General features: G+C 43.0%; 1 protein-coding gene and 1 long non-coding RNA gene across 2 annotated transcripts in view; one reads left to right on the top strand and one right to left on the bottom strand.

Moving 5' to 3' along the window:
* Scp2 (Sarcoplasmic calcium-binding protein 2) overlaps positions 1–19,532 on the bottom strand; it is a 394,806-nt gene that overhangs the window by 182,478 nt on the left and 192,796 nt on the right. The gene's annotated exons all lie outside the window — the stretch shown is intronic.
* The window catches only part of LOC128692577 (uncharacterized), a 97,839-nt gene continuing 82,843 nt past the window's right edge, over positions 4,537–19,532 (top strand). The window contains exons 1-2 of the long non-coding RNA XR_008407604.2: positions 4,537–4,643; positions 9,610–9,641. This is a non-coding gene — a long non-coding RNA (uncharacterized lncRNA). The remainder of the gene's footprint in view (positions 4,644–9,609; positions 9,642–19,532) is intronic.

Raw genomic sequence — 19,532 nt, 5'->3', positions numbered from 1 at the left:
ACTTCTCATATGCTAACTTTTTCTCCCTTACTACTCTCTTTACATCATCATTCCACCAATCGCTCCTCTTCCCTCCTGCACCCACTTTCCTGTAACCACAAACTTCTGCTGAACACTCTAACACTACATTTTTAAACCTACCCCATACCTCTTCGACCCCATTGCCTATGCTCTCATTAGCCCATCTATCCTCCAATAGCTGTTTATATCTTACCCTAACTGCCTCCTCTTTTAGTTTATAAACCTTCACCTCTCTCTTCCCTGATGCTTCTATTCTCCTTGTATCCCATCTACCTTTTACTCTCAGTGTAGCTACAACTAGAAAGTGATCTGATATATCTGTGGCCCCTCTATAAACATGTACATCCTGAAGTCTACTCAACAGTCTTTTATCTACCAATACATAATCCAACAAACTACTGTCATTTCGCCCTACATCATATCGTGTATACTTATTTATCCTCTTTTTCTTAAAATATGTATTACCTATAACTAAACCCCTTTCTATACAAAGTTCAATCAAAGGGCTCCCATTATCATTTACACCTGGCACCCCAAACTTACCTACCACACCCTCTCTAAAAGTTTCTCCTACTTTAGCATTCAAGTCCCCTACCACAATTACTCTCTCACTTGGTTCAAAGGCTCCTATACATTCACTTAACATCTCCCAAAATCTCTCTCTCTCCTCTGCATTCCTCTCTTCTCCAGGTGCATACACGCTTATTATGACCCACTTCTCGCATCCAACCTTTACTTTAATCCACATAATTCTTGAATTTACACATTCATATTCTCTTTTCTCCTTCCATAACTGATCATTTAACATTACTGCTACCCCTTCCTTTGCTCTAACTCTCTCAGATACTCCAGATTTAATCCCATTTATTTCCCCCCACTGAAACTCTCCTACCCCCTTCAGCTTTGTTTCGCTTAGGGCCAGGACATCCAACTTCTTTTCATTCATAACATCAGCAATCATCTGTTTCTTGTCATCCGCACTACATCCACGCACATTTAAGCAACCCAGTTTTATAAAGTTTTTCTTCTTCTCTTTTTTAGTAATTGTATACAGGAGAAGGGGTTACTAGCCCATTGCTCCCGGCATTTTAGTCGCCTCATACGACACGCATGGCTTACGGAGGAAAGATTCTTTTCCACTTCCCCATGGACAATAGAAGAAATAAAAAAGAACAAGAGCTATTTAGAAAAAGGAGAAAAACCTAGATGTATGTATATATATATATGCATGTGCGTGTCTGTGAAGTGTGACCAAAGTGTAAGTAGGAGTAGCAAGATATCCCTGTTATCTTAGCGTGTTTATGAGACAGAAAAAGAAACCAGCAATCCTACCATCATGCAAAACAGTTACAGGTTTTTGTTTCACAGTCATCTGGCAGGACGGTAGTACTTCCCTGGGTGGTTGCTGTCTACCAACCTACTACCTATAATGTGCAAAACAACCACGGGGGGAGTAGAATGAAAGCTCTAGGCCTTTCGTGTTGCAATCAACAAATCATCAGGAGCTTGCAAAATTGCAGAAAAGAGGAGAGTGTCCAGCAAATAACGTTCCCAGAGGACCGTCGTTACTGTAAAGATGGTCCTCTGGGAACGTTATTTGCTGGACATCCTCCCCTTTTCTGCAATTTTACAAGCTCCTGATGATTTGTTGATTGCAACACGAAAGGCCTAGAGCTTTCATTCTACTCCCTCAGTGATTGTTTTGCATCCTGTATCGCTTGGTTTGCGATATTTGCTTTATATATATATATAAATATATATATATATATATATATATATATATATATATAACTATATATATATATATATATTATATATTTTGATCTAAACACTGATCTCTGGCTGAAGGAGACTCGAACCTACGAACCTTAGGACAAGGTACGCAGTGCTTTACCAATCTACCCACACTGGACCAATACCTTGGCGTGTAGCATGAGCTACACGTTTGATCCAAGGCAGCCAGCTTTCAGGGAGAAGGCTTACAGCTTTTCATCTCATCCCCTGCATGCATCAGCCTTACTAGAGATTTGAACAATGCAAGGAATTCGCGAGAGCATGCGAAATATACACAAACACTGATTGTTCAAATCTCTAGTAAGGCTGATGCATGCAGGGGATGAGATGAAAAGCTGTAAGCCTTCTCCCTGAAAGCTGGCTGCCTTGGATCAAACGTGCTACACGCCAAGGTATTGGTCCAGTGTGGGTAGATTGGTAAAGCACTGCGTACCTTGTCCTAAGGTTCGTAGGTTCGAGTCTCCTTCAGCCAGAGATCAGTGTTTGTGTATATTTCGCATGCTCTCGCGAATTCCTTGCATATATTTATATATATATATATATATATATATATATATATATATATATATATATATATATATATATATATATATATATATATATATGTGTGTGTGTGTGTGTGTATTTATTATCTTACTATCCATTTTGTTACTCAGTACTTGAAGCACTGGAAGAGTATTGGAAGGGTTAATGTAGGCCTACTGGCTGTTTCTAATATTGCAAACTTTATCAACTAGCATCGTAAAAATGAAAGCTATATTATCATAAATTGTAGAAAACATACAGGAGCTCACAACACCTATACAAAAGAACGAAGAAACACTGCAGCAAGCCTACAGGCCATGTTAGGCAGGTCTAATTCACACCCACCCACAACCACACATGTACCCGTGCAACCTATATTTAAAGCTACTTAAAGGTCTTGCCTCAGTGACACTATCTGGGAGTTTATTCTACTCATCTAAAATTTTATTGTCAAAAAAGTATTTCCCAACATCCTTTCTAAATCTAAATTTCTCCAACTTGATTTCACTGCTGCGAGTCCTGTCTTGGTTAGATATTTTCAACACGTTATATATATCCCTTTGTTTTATTCCTGTTTTCCATTTATATACATCAATCCTATCTCCCCAAATTCTACGCCTTTCCAGAGAGTACAACTTCAGTACCTTCAGCCTGTTGTCGTAGGAGTGGATTCTAATACATGGAATCAATATTGTCATCCTTCTCTGTATAATTTCCTCTAATATGGAGATTTAGATGTGAGCAGAATAATATAAATGAGGTCTAACCAAAGATATATAAAGTCGAAATATAACCATACGACTTTGGTATGAGGTATAACCATAGGACTTTGGTATGAGGTATAACCATAGGACTTTGGTATGAGGTATAACCATAGGACTTTGGTATGAGGTATAACCATAAGACTTTGGTATGGGGTATAACCATACGACTTTGGTATGAGGTATAACCATAGGACTTTGGTATGAGGTATAACCATAGGACTTTGGTATGAGGTATAACCATAAGACTTTGGTATGGGGTATAACCATACGACTTTGGTATGAGGTATAACCATAGGACTTTGGTATGAGGTATAACAATAGGACTTTGGTATGAGGTATAACCATAAGACTTTGGTATGAGGTATAACCATACGACTTTGGTATGAGGTATAACCATAGGACTTTGGTATGAGGTATAACCATAAGACTTTGGTATGGGGTATAACCATAGGACTTTGGTATGAGGTATAACCATAGGACTTTGGTATGAGGTATAACCATAGGACTTTGGTATGAGGTATAACCATAAGACTTTGGTATGAGGTATAACCATAGGACTTTGGTATGAGGTATAACCATAGGACTTTGGTATGAGGTATAACCATAGGACTTTGGTATGAGGTATAACCATAGGACTTTGGTATGAGGTATAACCATAGGACTTTGGTATGAGGTATAACCATAGGACTTTGGTATGAGGTATAACCATAGGACTTTGGTATGAGGCATAACCTTATAACTCTGGCATGAAGCATAACCTTTGGACTTTGGTATGAGGTATAACCATAAGACTTTGGTATGAGGTATAACCTTATAACTCTGGTATGAAGAGTATCGTTATCACTTTAGTATGAGAAGTACCAAAGATTAAGGCATTTAATATGTCAAAACACACAATAAATATTAATGTACAATAATACGGGAGGCAGGAGCAGCTGGTGTCTTACTGGTGTTAAGGTTTATAGAGCCACTGACGGCTATCGAGTTGTCAACATCGGTATCAAAACTAAAAGCCACATTTTCCTACCAAACTGTACTTAACATATTAAAACTCACCACATTTCTGTCAAACAAATATTTACTAAAGGTGAATGCATTTGAGAATGTAGTAACCCTTAAGTAAATAGTACCACTATAGTAAAATAGTAAGGAAGGCTGTGTGTGAGAGATGTGTAGAGAGGAGAGATGCCAACTACAGTTTGGCAATCAAGTAATGTTACGAGCTCGCAGATGTCTACTGTATGGTGAATGATTCATGATATTTCTGGATTATCTTATGTAGACAGCCTGTACTGTCTGCACAGACAGCCTATGCTGTCTGCCAGCTTAGTTCATATTTCGCGCCACTCAGATGCTGCCCTCTGTAACCAGGCCTCTCGGTGGGCACGCCAGCCTGCCGGTCCTTGTCACGCTCTCACTCACACAGCGGCCTAGCAGGAAGACACAAGGCCTACTCCTAGCTCTCTCTCGTGGGATGGCCCTGCCCGGGCCATGGGCACAACACACAAGCCTGTGTACCCACCACGACTTAACAATAAAGTAAGAAGCCTCCGAAGAAGTTTATCATTGAACCACCCGCTTTCAGCCCTACCAAATAAAACCATTAAACACTTAACAATTTTTAATTTGTGTGATGTACGCATGAGCCACCAATAATGTTGTGTTTAGTGGAAGAGAAAGTAGTTAATGAGCAACATAATAGACGTTGGTGGAACAGAATGGAAGAGTCAATAGTGAACTATCACGCCTCCACCTCCTCTCACAGTGTTGACAATATAACAGAAGCAACAGCTGGCAGGAGACTTTGCCTTAGCTAGCACAATGTAGGAAATCTTAGATTATATAGTGTTGGACTCAGCTGGTGTCATAGCAACACCTCGCTTAATACATACTGATTTTTCACTGCACAAGTTTCTCTTGTAAATACACAGTAATGTGTAATTATAGAATAATTACGATAGTGTGCGATAGCAATTCGAAAAAAAATCGTTTTCTATTTTAATTGAACTTTTCAGAAGTCTTGATATTAATTCATTTATAAGTAATATAAATGTTGAAAACTTTAATTAAGTAAGGAAAATATTTAGCAACTTGCTGGCTCTTTATGACAGAAGAAACTTATACTGCTAACATATATACATGTATATACACATATATACACATATATTCTCCTGTTAACCCTTTTGCAGCCTTTTGTGTATTTATATACTACTGTGTATTCATTCACTGTTTTTCAATCGACACCATGCCCAGCCCTTCTAGGGCAGGGTAGGTGCCTGAGCCCAAGCTTGCAGCTCACAATCCTGTCATTCCCATTAGCCCCCTTGGCAGACCAGAGAGGCTTAGCTTCTCCCTACGAGAAGCTAGGCCTGAGGACAGTTGGTCCCAAAGATGAGGGGGTACTTGTGCCTCCTTCCATGGGAGACTTAGGTCTCAGACACTCCCTAAACAGGGAGTCAACGCCGGGCAACCACTTGGAAAAGGCCCGGGCCGGGAGAATATCGGCGAATCTTTAATAATAATAACAATAATTCACTCTTTTGCGGCCTTTTGTATATCTATACACTCTTCCGTCCACAGGATGGATACAGGATGGACAGTCAACTAGGAGCTTCAGAGGCAAAATCTGACATCTAAATCTCTTAGAACGCACATTTATCAAAGTTTATGTATATATAAATATATATATATATATATATATATATATATATATATATATATATATATATATATATATATATATATATATATATATATATATATATATTCTAGGTAGTAGGTTGGTAGACAGCAACCGCCCAGGGAGGTACTACCGTCCTGCTGAGTGTAAAACGGAAGCCTGTAATTGTTTTACATGATGGTAGGATTGCTGGTGTCCATTTTTCTGTCTCATAAACATGCAAGATTTCAGGTACATCTTGCTACTTCTACTTACACTTAGGTCACACTACACATACATGTTCAAGCATATATATACACACCCCTCTGGGTTTTCTTCTATTTTCTTTCTAGTTTTTGTTCTTGTTTATTTCCTCTTATCTCCATGGGGAAGTGGAATAGAATTCTTCCTCCGTAAGCCATGTGTGTTGTAAGAGGCAACTAAAATGCCGGGAGCAAGGGGCTAGTAACCTCTTCTCCTGTATATATTACTAAATGTAAAAGGAGAAACTTTCGTTTTTCCTTTTGGGCCACCCCGCCTCGGTGGGATACGGCCGGTGTGTTGAAAGAAGAAAGATATATATATTATTATTATTATTATCACACCGGCCGATTCCCACCAAGGCAGGGTGGCCCACCAAGGCAGGGTGGCCCGAAAAAGAAAAACTTTCACCATCATTCACTCCATCACTGTCTTGCCAGAAGGGTGCTTTACACTACAGTTTTTAAACTGCAACATTAACACCCCTCCTTCAGAGTGCAGGCACTGTACTTCCCATCTCCAGGACTCAAGTCCGGCCTGCCGGTTTCCCTGAATCCCTTCATAAATGTTACTTTGCTCACACTCCAACAGCACGTCAAGTATTAAAAACCATTTGTCTCCATTCACTCCTATCAAACACGCTCACGCATGCCTGCTGGAAGTCCAAGCCCCTCGCACACAAAACCTCCTTTACCCCCTCCCTCCAACCCTTCCTAGGCCGACCCCTACCCCGCCTTCCTTCCACTACAGACTGATACACTCTTGAAGTCATTCTGTTTCGCTCCATTCTCTCTACATGTCCGAACCACCTCAACAACCCTTCCTCAGCCCTCTGGACAACAGTTTTGGTAATCCCGCACCTCCTCCTAACTTCCAAACTACGAATTCTCTGCATTATATTCACACCACACATTGCCCTCAGACATGACATCTCCACTGCCTCCAGCCTTCTCCTCGCTGCAACATTCATCACCCACGCTTCACACCCATATAAGAGCGTTGGTAAAACTATACTCTCATACATTCCCCTCTTTGCCTCCAAGGACAAAGTTCTTTGTCTCCACAGACTCCTAAGTGCACCACTCACTCTTTTTCCCTCATCAATTCTATGATTCACCTCATCTTTCATAGACCCATCCGCTGACACGTCCACTCCCAAATATCTGAATACGTTCACCTCCTCCATACTCTCTCCCTCCAATCTGATATTCAATCTTTCATCACCTAATCTTTTTGTTATCCTCATAACCTTACTCTTTCCTGTATTCACCTTTAATTTTCTTCTTTTGCACACCCTACCAAATTCATCCACCAATCTCTGCAACTTCTCTTCAGAATCTCCCAAGAGCACAGTGTCATCGGCAAAGAGCAGCTGTGACAACTCCCACTTTGTGTGTGATTCTTTATCTTTTAACTCCACGCCTCTTGCCAAGACCCTCGCATTTACTTCTCTTACAACCCCATCTATAAATATATTAAACAACCACGGTGACATCACACATCCTTGTCTAAGGCCTACTTTTACTGGGAAAAAATTTCCCTCTTTCCTACATACTCTAACTTGAGCCTCACTATCCTCGTAAAAACTCTTCACTGCTTTCAGTAACCTACCTCCTACACCATACACTTGCAACATCTGCCACATTGCCCCCCTATCCACCCTGTCATACGCCTTTTCCAAATCCATAAATGCCACAAAGACCTCTTTAGCCTTATCTAAATACTGTTCACTTATATGTTTCACTGTAAACACCTGGTCCACACACCCCCTACCTTTCCTAAAGCCTCCTTGTTCATCTGCTATCCTATTCTCCGTCTTACTCTTAATTCTTTCAATTATAACTCTACCATACACTTTACCAGGTACACTCAACAGACTTATCCCCCTATAATTTTTGCACTCTCTTTTATCCCCTTTGCCTTTATACAAAGGAACTATGCATGCTCTCTGCCAATCCCTAGGTACCTTACCCTCTTCCATACATTTATTAAATAATTGCACCAACCACTCCAAAACTATATCCCCACCTGCTTTTAACATTTCTATCTTTATCCCATCAATCCCGGCTGCCTTACCCCCTTTCATTTTACCTACTGCCTCACGAACTTCCCCCACACTCACAACTGGCTCTTCCTCAACTGGAAGAGCCAGTTGTGAGTGTGGGGGAAGTTCGTGAGGCAGTAGGTAAAATGAAAGGGGGTAAGGCAGCCGGGATTGATGGGATAAAGATAGAAATGTTAAAAGCAGGTGGGGATATAGTTTTGGAGTGGTTGGTGCAATTATTTAATAAATGTATGGAAGAGGGTAAGGTACCTAGGGATTGGCAGAGAGCATGCATAGTTCCTTTGTATAAAGGCAAAGGGGATAAAAGAGAGTGCAAAAATTATAGGGGGATAAGTCTGTTGAGTGTACCTGGTAAAGTGTATGGTAGAGTTATAATTGAAAGAATTAAGAGTAAGACGGAGAATAGGATAGCAGATATATATATATATATATATATATATATATATATATATATATATATATATATATATATATATATATATATATATATATATATATATATATATATATATATATATATATATATATATATGGATGGAACCTGATTGCATCCTATTCCCCAGACCCCCGGTGCAACCTCTACGGGTTTAGTGCTTCCCCGTGAATGCAATAATAGTTCCCCTTTCTCACTCTCGTTTACATTTGCATATCTTTCTTTGGTTTACTCTGTGTGATCACTTCCACTGAGAATAATTTTAAGGGCTACCCATTTTAAATTTTTCATGTATCATGATTTCTTTTATAATCTATAAAAAAATATTTTCTCATATAAGATGGTTTGGTTTTGTCAGTTTTTTCTTAGTGTGGTTCTTGTTTAGATAGAATCTTGTTTTTTTTTAAGTCTATCATATTTTCTAGATTGTTTACATATAACACCTCGACTTAGTTAAAGTTACTAGTATATCGAGACTCAGTCAGGACCGATGAAGTCACTCGTGGCGAAATATTTCCCTTAACTTATTTCTTGAACTGTAAACAAATGGTGACATGTTGATAAATTAGACACATGTGCAACTCTTGGATATCTTTATTGAGGAAACGTTTCGCCACACAGTGGCTTCATTAGTCCATACAAAGGAGAATCTTGAAGAACAGGAGGAGAATGAGGTAATCAGTCCCTCAACCTTGAGTCGATGTGGTCAGTCCATCAATCTACTCAAGATTGATGGACTGAACACATCGACTCAATGTTGAGGGACTGATTACCTCATTATCTTCTGTTCTTCAAGATTCTCCTTTGTATGGACTGATGAAGCCACTGTGTGGCGAAACGTTTCCTCAATAAAGATACCCAAGAGTTGCACATGTGTCTAATTTATCAACATGTAGGTTCTCTGAACCATTCATCTACAAAGTGGTGATCTACTCCACAGTCTATCAGTGACTCCATGATATTCACAACCAGATTTAGTAATCATTTACCTTCTTGCTACATGTTCTCGATGCATCGATTTTCGACGCGCACATCCATTTTCGACCTACAGAGTCGTACTAATCACTTTTTTTTTTATTACCTTCAGATTGACGAGCAGAATCACAGTAACATCCTCCAGTAAGTGCTGCCACTGCGAGAAAATATGGTAGCTAGTCAATACCGATTATATTTTTATATGTTTGATAAAATTTATAAATGGTTCGCTCGAGAGCGCTAATATCTAGGAATGTTGAGAATGTCTGACGTTAATTAGTTCCATTTGGGGGGGGGGGGCGGGGGGAATATACTATGTGCATTTGTATGAAAAAAATTGAACCATTTGGACTGATCTGCTAGATGGGTTTTTTTTTTTTTAGTTTTAATTTTGGCTCAAATTGAGTACCAGACAGAATGTGGCTCTCACACTCATGCGCCTCACACTCATGCGCCTCACACTCATGTGCCTCACACTCATGCGCCTCACACTCATGTGCCTCACACTCATATGCCTCACACTCATGTGCCTCACACTCATATGCCTCACACTCATGTGCCTCACACTCATGTGCCTCACACTCATATGCCTCACACTCATGTGCCTCACACTCATGTGCCTCACACTCATGTGCCTCACACTCATATGCCTCACACTCATGCGCCTCACACTCATGTGCCTCACACTCATGTGCCTCACACTCATGTGCCTCACACTCATATGCCTCACACTCATGCGCCTCACACTCATGTGCCTCACACTCATGTGCCTCACACTCATGTGCCTCACACTCATGTGCCTCACACTCATATGCCTCACACTCATGCGCCTCACACTCATGTGCCTCACACTCATATGCCTCACACTCATGCGCCTCACACTCATGTGCCTCACACTCATGCGCCTCACACTCATGTGCCTCACACTCATATGCCTCACACTCATGCGCCTCACACTCATGTGCCTCACACTCATGCGCCTCACACTCATGTGCCTCACACTCATGTGCCTCACACTCATGCGCCTCACACTCATATGCCTCACACTCATGTGCCTCACACTCATATGCCTCACACTCATATGCCTCACACTCATGTGCCTCACACTCATGTGCCTCACACTCATGTGCCTCACACTCATATGCCTCACACTCATGTGCCTCACACTCATATGCCTCACACTCATATGCCTCACACTCATGTGCCTCACACTCATATGCCTCACACTCATGTGCCTCACACTCATGCGCCTCACACTCATGCGCCTCACACTCATGCGCCTCACACTCATGCGCCTCACACTCATGCGCCTCACACTCATGCGCCTCACACTCATGCGCCTCACACTTATGCGCCTCACACTCATGCGCCTCACACTCATGCGCCTCACACTTATGCGCCTCACACTCATGCGCCTCACACTCATGCGCCTCACACTCATGCGCCTCACACTTATGCGCCTCACACTCATGCGCCTCACACTTATGCGCCTCACACTCATGCGCCTCACACTCATGCGCCTCACACTCATGTGCCTCACACTTATGCGCCTCACACTCATGCGCCTCACACTCATGCGCCTCACACTCATGCGCCTCACACTTATGCGCCTCACACTCATGCGCCTCACACTTATGCGCCTCACACTCATGCGCCTCACACTCATGCGCCTCACACTTATGCGCCTCACACTCATGCGCCTCACACTCATGCGCCTCACACTTATGCGCCTCACACTCATGCACCTCACACTCATGCGCCTCACACTCATGCGCCTCACACTCATGCGCCTCACACTCATGCGCCTCACACTTATGCGCCTCACACTCATGCGCCTCACACTCATGCGCCTCACACTCATGCGCCTCACACTTATGCGCCTCACACTCATGCGCCTCACACTCATGCGCCTCACACTCATGCGCCTCACACTTATGCGCCTCACACTCATGCGCCTCACACTCATACATCTCACACTCATTCCTCACACTCATACATCTCACACTTGTGTACTTTTCTCTCTCTCTTTAAGTGGGTCGTTTGATTACAGTCAAGAGATCTTAATAAAACTAACTAAAACTACCTCCTACTTTCTGGTATTTCCATGGTGCTGTATGATTCTGACGGGTTTAGAACTTCTTCATAATGATGATAATGATTATGATAACCAATGATAATAATAATAATAATAATAATAATAATAATAATAATAATAATAATAATAATAATAATAATAATAATAATAATAATAATAATAATAATCCAGTCCTTCCCTGACTGAGTGTTAAATCTTTCAGTCCTTCTTTGCAAAATTTGTTCTTCCTTCTATAATGTTTTCCAGCGTTCTCTTGTCACTGTGTTCAGAAATAAGTCATCTTCCTTGAACAGACTTCTACTTTTGTTAATATTGTCTATTTCGCAAAAAAACTTGAGATCTCTGGTTATTCCCTACGGCTCTGGTGAACATGCAGGAGTTTACATCATGTCTCTAGTAATAACAAGTCTCCCACATCATTAAATTTCTTAATAAGGGCTTTGTTGCAGTAAAATTTATTTTCTGACTTGCTCTTCCAGTCGTTCGTACCCACGAGAGTTGGATTTTTATTTTTTTACATCTCCGAATTTGTGACATCCTTAATAAAACGAGAGTACGCGCCGCGTGAAATATTCTGATTTCGTAGGGATGCTGCTAAGCTCCTCTGATTTCCTCTGCTTTTTCGTTTGTTTGTGACTTGACAATGGTTCAGGATGGGCGTAAAAGTCGCCATAGTTTTCCTCTCCTAAATACGGGTTATCTCTTCAGGTGTCCCAGAAGACAAGGAGGTACTTGAACCCATGGCAGACATTGTTCTGAGACACACCCTCGACAGGGAGCCAAGGTCGGGCTACCGCTTGGAAAAGGCCCGGACCAGGCGATTATACCGGTGAATCTACAACAGAACCTAACATCTTGAGGTGTTCCAGCTACGGTATTCTTGTAGGCTTCTCTTCATCCACTCTTCGCGTAAGTGGTCAGTATAATGCATGTTTTTGAAGACATGCATCCCGTGGTTGTACAGTTGTAGCAGCACTGTGATGGACCTGGTGTTAAAAACCATTCTCGTCGCTCTTCCATTGTTTCTCTCCAAGAAGGTGTCTTCGTTGTTGAGTTTTAACATTTCTGTTTAGAACATCAGAACATAAGACTGGAGGAACACTGCAACAGGCCTAATGGAACATTCAAAGCTGTCATTCGTTCCTCATAAATTTTGCTTGTGTGTTCTCACACTTTTTGATTGTTGAATAAGATACAGTGTACAACATCGTTATCTCCGCCAGGTTCCTCCTACACAACAGTCTCCTTCCCTCCAGAACAATCTGAACTGTAGAGGACAGTTGCGCGAGCGAAACGTTTCGGCAATAAATATACCAAAGTGTTTCACGTTTCTTATTCTTTGACTTGTTTTTTGTTTATACCATCAACAACATTATAATTTTTTTATTGTGTTCGTGTTGACCTGAGCGTCAGTCAGCTGATTACATCCACGTATGGTTGTGCAAATCTCTTCACTCTTTCCCCCCTGGAGCTGCTCAACCCACACTATGACCTGTATCAGAGTATAAGAGGTAGTATGTATACATGTATCAGCGTATGGTCTAGTTTTATACATGTACCAGAATATGATCTAGTATGTATACATGTATCAGAATATATCTAGTATGTATACATGTATCAGTATGATCAAGTATATATACACGTATCAGTATGACCATGTATACATGTATCAATGAGAGATAGTATGTATACATGTATCAATGAGAGATAGTATGTATACATGTATCAATGAGAGATAGTATGTATACATGTATCAATGAGAGATAGTATGTATACATGTATCAATGAGAGATAGTATGTATACATGTATCAATGAGAGATAGTATGTATACATGTATCAACGAGTCAGTAAGAATACATGTATCAATGAGAGCAAGTATGGAGACATGTATCAACGAGAGCAAGTATGGATACATGTATCTATGAGAGGTAGTATGGATATATGTATCAATGAGAGCAAGTATGGATACATGTATCAATGAGAGCAAGTATGGATACATGTATAAATGAGAGCAAGTATGGATACATGTATAAATGAGAGCAAGTATGGATGCATGTATCAACGAGAGCAAGTATGGATACATGTATCAATGAGAGCAAGTATAGATACATGTATCAATGAGAGATAGTATGTATACATGTATCAATGAGAGCTAGTATGGATACATGTATCAACGGGAGCAAGTATGGATGCATGTATCAATGAGAGCTAGTATGGATACATGTATCAATGAGAGCAAGTATGGACACATGTATCAACGAGAGCTAGTATGGATACATGTATCAATGAGAGCAAGTATGTATACATAAAGTGGCTTTAGCGAGCACTAAGGATAATAATGAAAGAGGCAAGCAGCTGTGTTGTCATGGCAGCTGTATTGTCATGGCAGCTGTGTTGTCATGGCAGCTGTGTTGTCATGGCAGCTGCGTGACATTGTTGCTGTGAGGGAGTGTTGCTCCGTCCAGACACTATCAAACTCTCACAACTTGGGTTATAACTGTTGTGGTGTTGCCGACAAACTGTGAAAAAGGGACCCTTGTGTGCAGTTCAGAGCGTTTATTAATGGAAATTAAAGTCCTGAACTTGTCCTGTTCAAGGTGGAGCTGGATTCGTTCAAGTCAGTTCCTGATCAGCAGTGCTGTGGTTCGTACGCCAAACTGCGTACGGCCAGCAGTAACAGCCTGGTTGATTAGGTCCTGACCCACCTAAAGTTCTGGTTTGGGACCGAACCGCGAGGACGCTGACTCTCGAAAACACCCTTCAGGTAACAGTACACAAGTGTCCTTTTCCAATGATGTGTTCGTAGAGTACAAGCAAATACCTGGGCTACGAGACACCTGAAAAATGACACATGTGCAACACCTGGGTATTATCTTTATTTGTAGACGATTCACCAACCAGTGGCGTTATCAATACAAGTGGTGGTAGTGATGGTGGTGGTGGTGGTGGTGATGGTGGTGGTGGTGGTGGTGATGGTGGTGGTGGTGGTGGTGATGGTGGTGGTGGTGGTGGTGGTGGTGGTGGTGGTGATGGTGGTGGTGATGGTGGTGGTGGTGATGGTGGTGGTGGTGGTGGTGGTGGTGGTGGTGGTGGTGGTGGTGGTGGTGGTGGTGGTGGTGGTGATGGTGGTGGTAGGCAGTGGTGGTGGTGGTGGTGGTGGTGGTGGTGGTGGTGGTGGTGGTGATGGTGGTGGTGGTGGTGGTGGTGGTGGTGGTGGTGGTGGTGGTGGTGGTGGTGGTGGTGGTGATGGTGGTGGTGGTGGTGGTGGTGGTGGTGGTGGTGGTGGTGGTGTGTGGTGGTGGTGGTGGTGGTTGTGGTGGTGGTGATGGTGGTGGTGGTGGTGGTGGTGGTGGTGGTGGTGGTGGTGGTGGTGGTGGTGGTGGTGGTGGTGGTGGTGGTGGTGGTGGTGGTGGTGGTGGTGATGGTGGTGGTGGTGGTGGTGGTGGTGGTGGTGGTGGTGGTGGTGATGGTGGTGGTGGTGGTGGTGGCGATGGTGGTGGTGGTGGTGGTGGTGGTGGTGGTGGTGGTGGTGGTGGTGGTGGTGATGGTGGTGATGGTGGTGGTGGTGGTGGTGGTGATGGTGGTGGTGGTGCTGGTGGTGGTGGTGGTGATGGTGGTGGTGGTGGTGGTGGTGGTGGTGGTGATGGTGGTGGTGGTGGTGGTGGTGGTGGTGGTGTGGTGGTGGTGATGGTGGTGGTGGTGGTGGTGGTGGTGGTGGTGGTGGTGGTGGTGGTGGTGGTGGTGATGGTGGTGGTGGTGGTGGTGGTGGTGGTGGTGGTGGTGGTGGTGGTGGTGGTGGTGGTGGTGATGGTGGTGGTGGTGGTGGTGGTGGTGGTGGTGGTGGTGGTGGTGGTGGTGGTGGTGGTGGTGATGGTGGTGGTGGTGGTGGTGGTGGTGGTGGTGGTGATGGTGATGGTGGTGGTGGTGGTGGTGGTGATGGTGGTGGTGGTGGTGGTGGTGGTGGTGGTGGTGGTGGTGGTGGTGGTGGTGGTGATGGTGGTTGTGGCATGCAAAGAGTACGTAACCTTTATTCGGCGCATGGACACACCCTCATTTACAGGCTATCTCCCCCAACCAGCGAACCAGGTTGCTAAGAGTTGATGATGGGGCCCCATCGTTCAACTAGTGACCAGGTTCTAGCCAATAAGAAGGTGGGATTGACAATCGCAGAGGTTATGTGGATACCGCTCTCCTGTCTGCCCTTGTCATTCCCACTCTAGAGCTGGTTGAAGCACGGTCTGCTATCTTGTGGCTTCTATTTCTGCCTTGCTTACCGTGGAGTGCACTATATTTATCACTGTACATAGTGTACATATTGCTGTTATAATTGGTGAAGGATAATATAAGTCTAAACTTTTTCTACTGTGTTTATTTGCTCCCATTACACCTGGGATAACAGGCCATTTGAAATCCTAGGTTGTAATATGGGTAGCCTGTCCGAGAGCTGGACTTAGAGAAACGGTTGAGCTTAGGGTGAAGCTTGTAGCAGGAACATTGTGTAGCTTGCTGTTTCGCTTCGCTTTACAAATTTTGCGTGTCAGTTGCTTATGATCAGCCTTGCTATTGTGTGATCGTTCAACAGCTCGCTACTAGCTTGTTCAGTGTGCTCGCTTCGCTACGGTCAATCTTGTGTGCAGTCGGCTTTGCTTGTATGCGTATTCTGCAATCGTACTGTGCATAGCTAAGCGTGTTCTGCAAATTAACGTGTTACGTTGGGGTATTCGTACTGTGCATAGCGAATAACTTATGCCACCTAGACGAGTCAGACGCCTGGTGTCGGCATATACTTTGCATAACCTACCTAAATTGTCCCTACAGCGTTGTTGGCAAATTGCTCGTTCCATTGGCATTCCCTATAAACGCACTCTCACAGCTGCGCAACTGCGTTCACTTATTGCTGACATACTTATTGAAGAAGAGATGGCACATCAAACTCCTCCCTTTACGGGAGCTAGGGAAAAAACTACTATGTTCTCGCAGGAGGAAGATGATACACCTACGGAGCAAAATGGTCAGTATAGTGCAGCTGGGTTGTCTCAGGGTGAATCAGCGTCGTTGGCACTTGAGCTGGCAAAAATCACGCTGGAGCAAACTAGGGAACAGAGAGCATTCGCAAGGGAAGAATTTGATAGGGAAAGAGAGAGGAGGCAGTTTTCGCATTCTGTAAACGATTTCAGTTTACAAAAAGCAGTACAGCTTGTTCCCCGCTTCAATGAGGCCGAACCAGAGCAATTTTTCGAAAGCTTCGAAAATCAGGCTCGAGCCTTGAGGTGGCCGGAACAGCACTGGGCAGCGTTGGTTCATACAGCATTATTGGGTAAGGCACAGGAATTTACGTCGGTATTAACTGACGCTGAATTCTCTGATTATCAAGTAGTGAAGACCACAGTGTTGGGAGCATATACATGTATCCCAGCTAAATATCGTAAGACCTTCAAATTGAACAGGCGGCAGCTTGGTCAATCCCTGGTGGACTTTGTGAGACAGCAAACCAAAGCTTTTACCAGCTGGTATAAAGCGAGTGGTGTCTCTAACTTTGAGGAGCTGGTGCAGCTTATTCTGATTGATAACCTGCTGGAGTCTGTGGGACCAGAGGTTCGTGTCTTTCTGCAGGATCGTGACTTAACCACTGCATTGGAGGCGGCTAGGTTGGCTGATACCTTCGAAACGAACCGCTCCTTGTCCGAGCGGTCCCGTCTCTCTTTTCAACAGTCTGGCGTGAGCAGAGATCGACAACATTGGAGAATGAAGTGCCAGCCGGAGGGAGAGCGTCTACGTCATCCAACCAAGTCACCTGGTGAGCCACGCTTCTCAACATATGGTCCCCCTGCGGAGAGGCAAACTACTTATGGAGCATCTCGACAACAATATCCAGAGAGGCACCAGCCAGAACGACACCACTTGCAACGTCATCAGGGAGTAAAGGGCAAGCCTGTCGTCTGCTTCAGGTGCAATAAAGTAGGTCACATCAGTTCCAACTGCCCCCAAAAACCTCAACCCATCGGGAAAATCTCTAATATCCCTAGTAACATGTCCCCTAGAGAAGTAGAAAAAGGTATGGCCCCTTATTATTGCGAAAGTCTTATTTCCCTTCAGGAAAACTCAGAACCAACTAAAGTAAATACCTTTAGAGATACTGGAGCATATTGCTCACTTGTCAGAGAAGGAATATTACCCCTTTCAGAGAATACTTCTTTGAATTCCTCAGTTTTATTGGAAGCATTTGGAGGAGCTATCTTTTCCGTTCCTTTGCATAAAATTTATGTACAGTGCAAATATTACACTGGGTACTTGACTGTAGGGGTCTCAAAAGGATTTCCCATGAAAAATGCCATGTTATTACTGGGTAATAACATTACTACTGTTACTTCGTGTCCTGAACCTATAATGATTAATGCTTCTCCAGTGTTGGCCATAACTCGGGCAACATCCCAAGGGTTGTCTGGGGAGAATGTTGACCTATCCTTGGACGACTCCGATCTCGGAATAGCCACGTTGTTTTATGAGACACACCGGCCGGAGTCTCGTAAATCAAGTGAACAGACCCCGATCAAGCCTTCCTATTCCCAGGTTGCAGGATTGCCAGATGTCTCTGTTTCCATGCCCGAGGGACTGTCCTTCCGGGAGGAACAACGAAAGGACCCTTCTTTAAAATTCGCTTTTGAGGCAGCCATGGGTAAATCCTCTTTGGGTCATCCAGTCAAGTATGAAGTTAAAAATGATTATTTGGTTTGCACTGAGACTGGTAAGGAGATAGAGGGCCGGCAATTATACGACAGGTTAGTGGTTCCAACCAAGTATAGACCTCAGATATTAAATATAGCTCATAATACGTCATCAGGAGGTCACTTAGGAATTACAAAAACCTTGTATAGAATCACAAAAGAATTTTATTGGCCAAAATTAAAGAAAGATGTGAAGAATCATATTAGGTGTTGCCGAGAATGTCAGCAAGTTGGAAAACCTGGACATTCCATTAAACCTGCACCTCTCCAACCCATACCTGCTGATGGAGAACCTTTTGCAGATTTAATTATAGATTGTGTAGGTCCACTACCTAAGTCAAAGTCTGGAAATCAGTATTTATTTACAATTATGGATAAAGTAACCAGATATCCTGAAGCGATCCCAATGCGTAGTATCAATACTAAAGCTATTCTCAAAGCTTTAACAAAATTCATTTCTTGTTTTGGCATTCCTAAAACTATACAAAGTGATCAAGGTACTAACTTCACTGCCAAAGCATTTAGGGAAGTATTAACTAGGTTAGGGATAATTCACAACTTATCCACTGCCTATCACCCTCAGTCCCAAGGCGCCTTGGAAAGATTCCACCAAACATTAAAAACAATGATGAGAAGTTTTTGCATGCACTTTCCGACAGATTGGGATGAATCTCTACCTTTGTTGCTGTTCTCAGTACGAGAGACGGTGCAAGAGTCTACAGGGTATAGTCCGTTTGAGCTGATCTTTGGGCACAATGTACGAGGTCCTCTTCGGGTGCTCAAAGAAGGATGGATGGGAGAAGACGTAAGCTCAGCACTCTACAACCCGTCTTCAAGGTTGCAGGTGGCACGTGAGTTAGCCACGGCTAACCTAAAGATAGCTCAAAGTAAGATGAAACAGAGGTATGACAAAAGTGCACAATTCCGCTCCTTCCATCCAGGAGACAAGGTGTTGGTGCAGGAACCTATACCTGGCCACACCTTGAAAGCTAGATTTACGGGACCTATGCAGATAGTAAGTAGATTATCTGATTTAAATTATGTGGTAGCTCCCATTGATAAGACCTCAAAAACAAAAACTTACCACATTAATCAAATCAAGGCCTTTCATACACCAGATAAAGTCCCAGTAATGACTCTGTCCTCTACCTCTGAGGACGACTCTGACTCTTTGCACTCTATCTCTGAAATTAATACTAAACTTTCAAATTCTG

Source organism: Cherax quadricarinatus, chromosome 30 (assembly GCF_038502225.1).
Source record: "Cherax quadricarinatus isolate ZL_2023a chromosome 30, ASM3850222v1, whole genome shotgun sequence".
Lineage (NCBI taxonomy): Eukaryota > Metazoa > Arthropoda > Malacostraca > Decapoda > Parastacidae > Cherax > Cherax quadricarinatus.
Note: the sequence above shows the minus strand (reverse complement) of the source record. Positions and strands in the feature narration are given on the sequence as shown.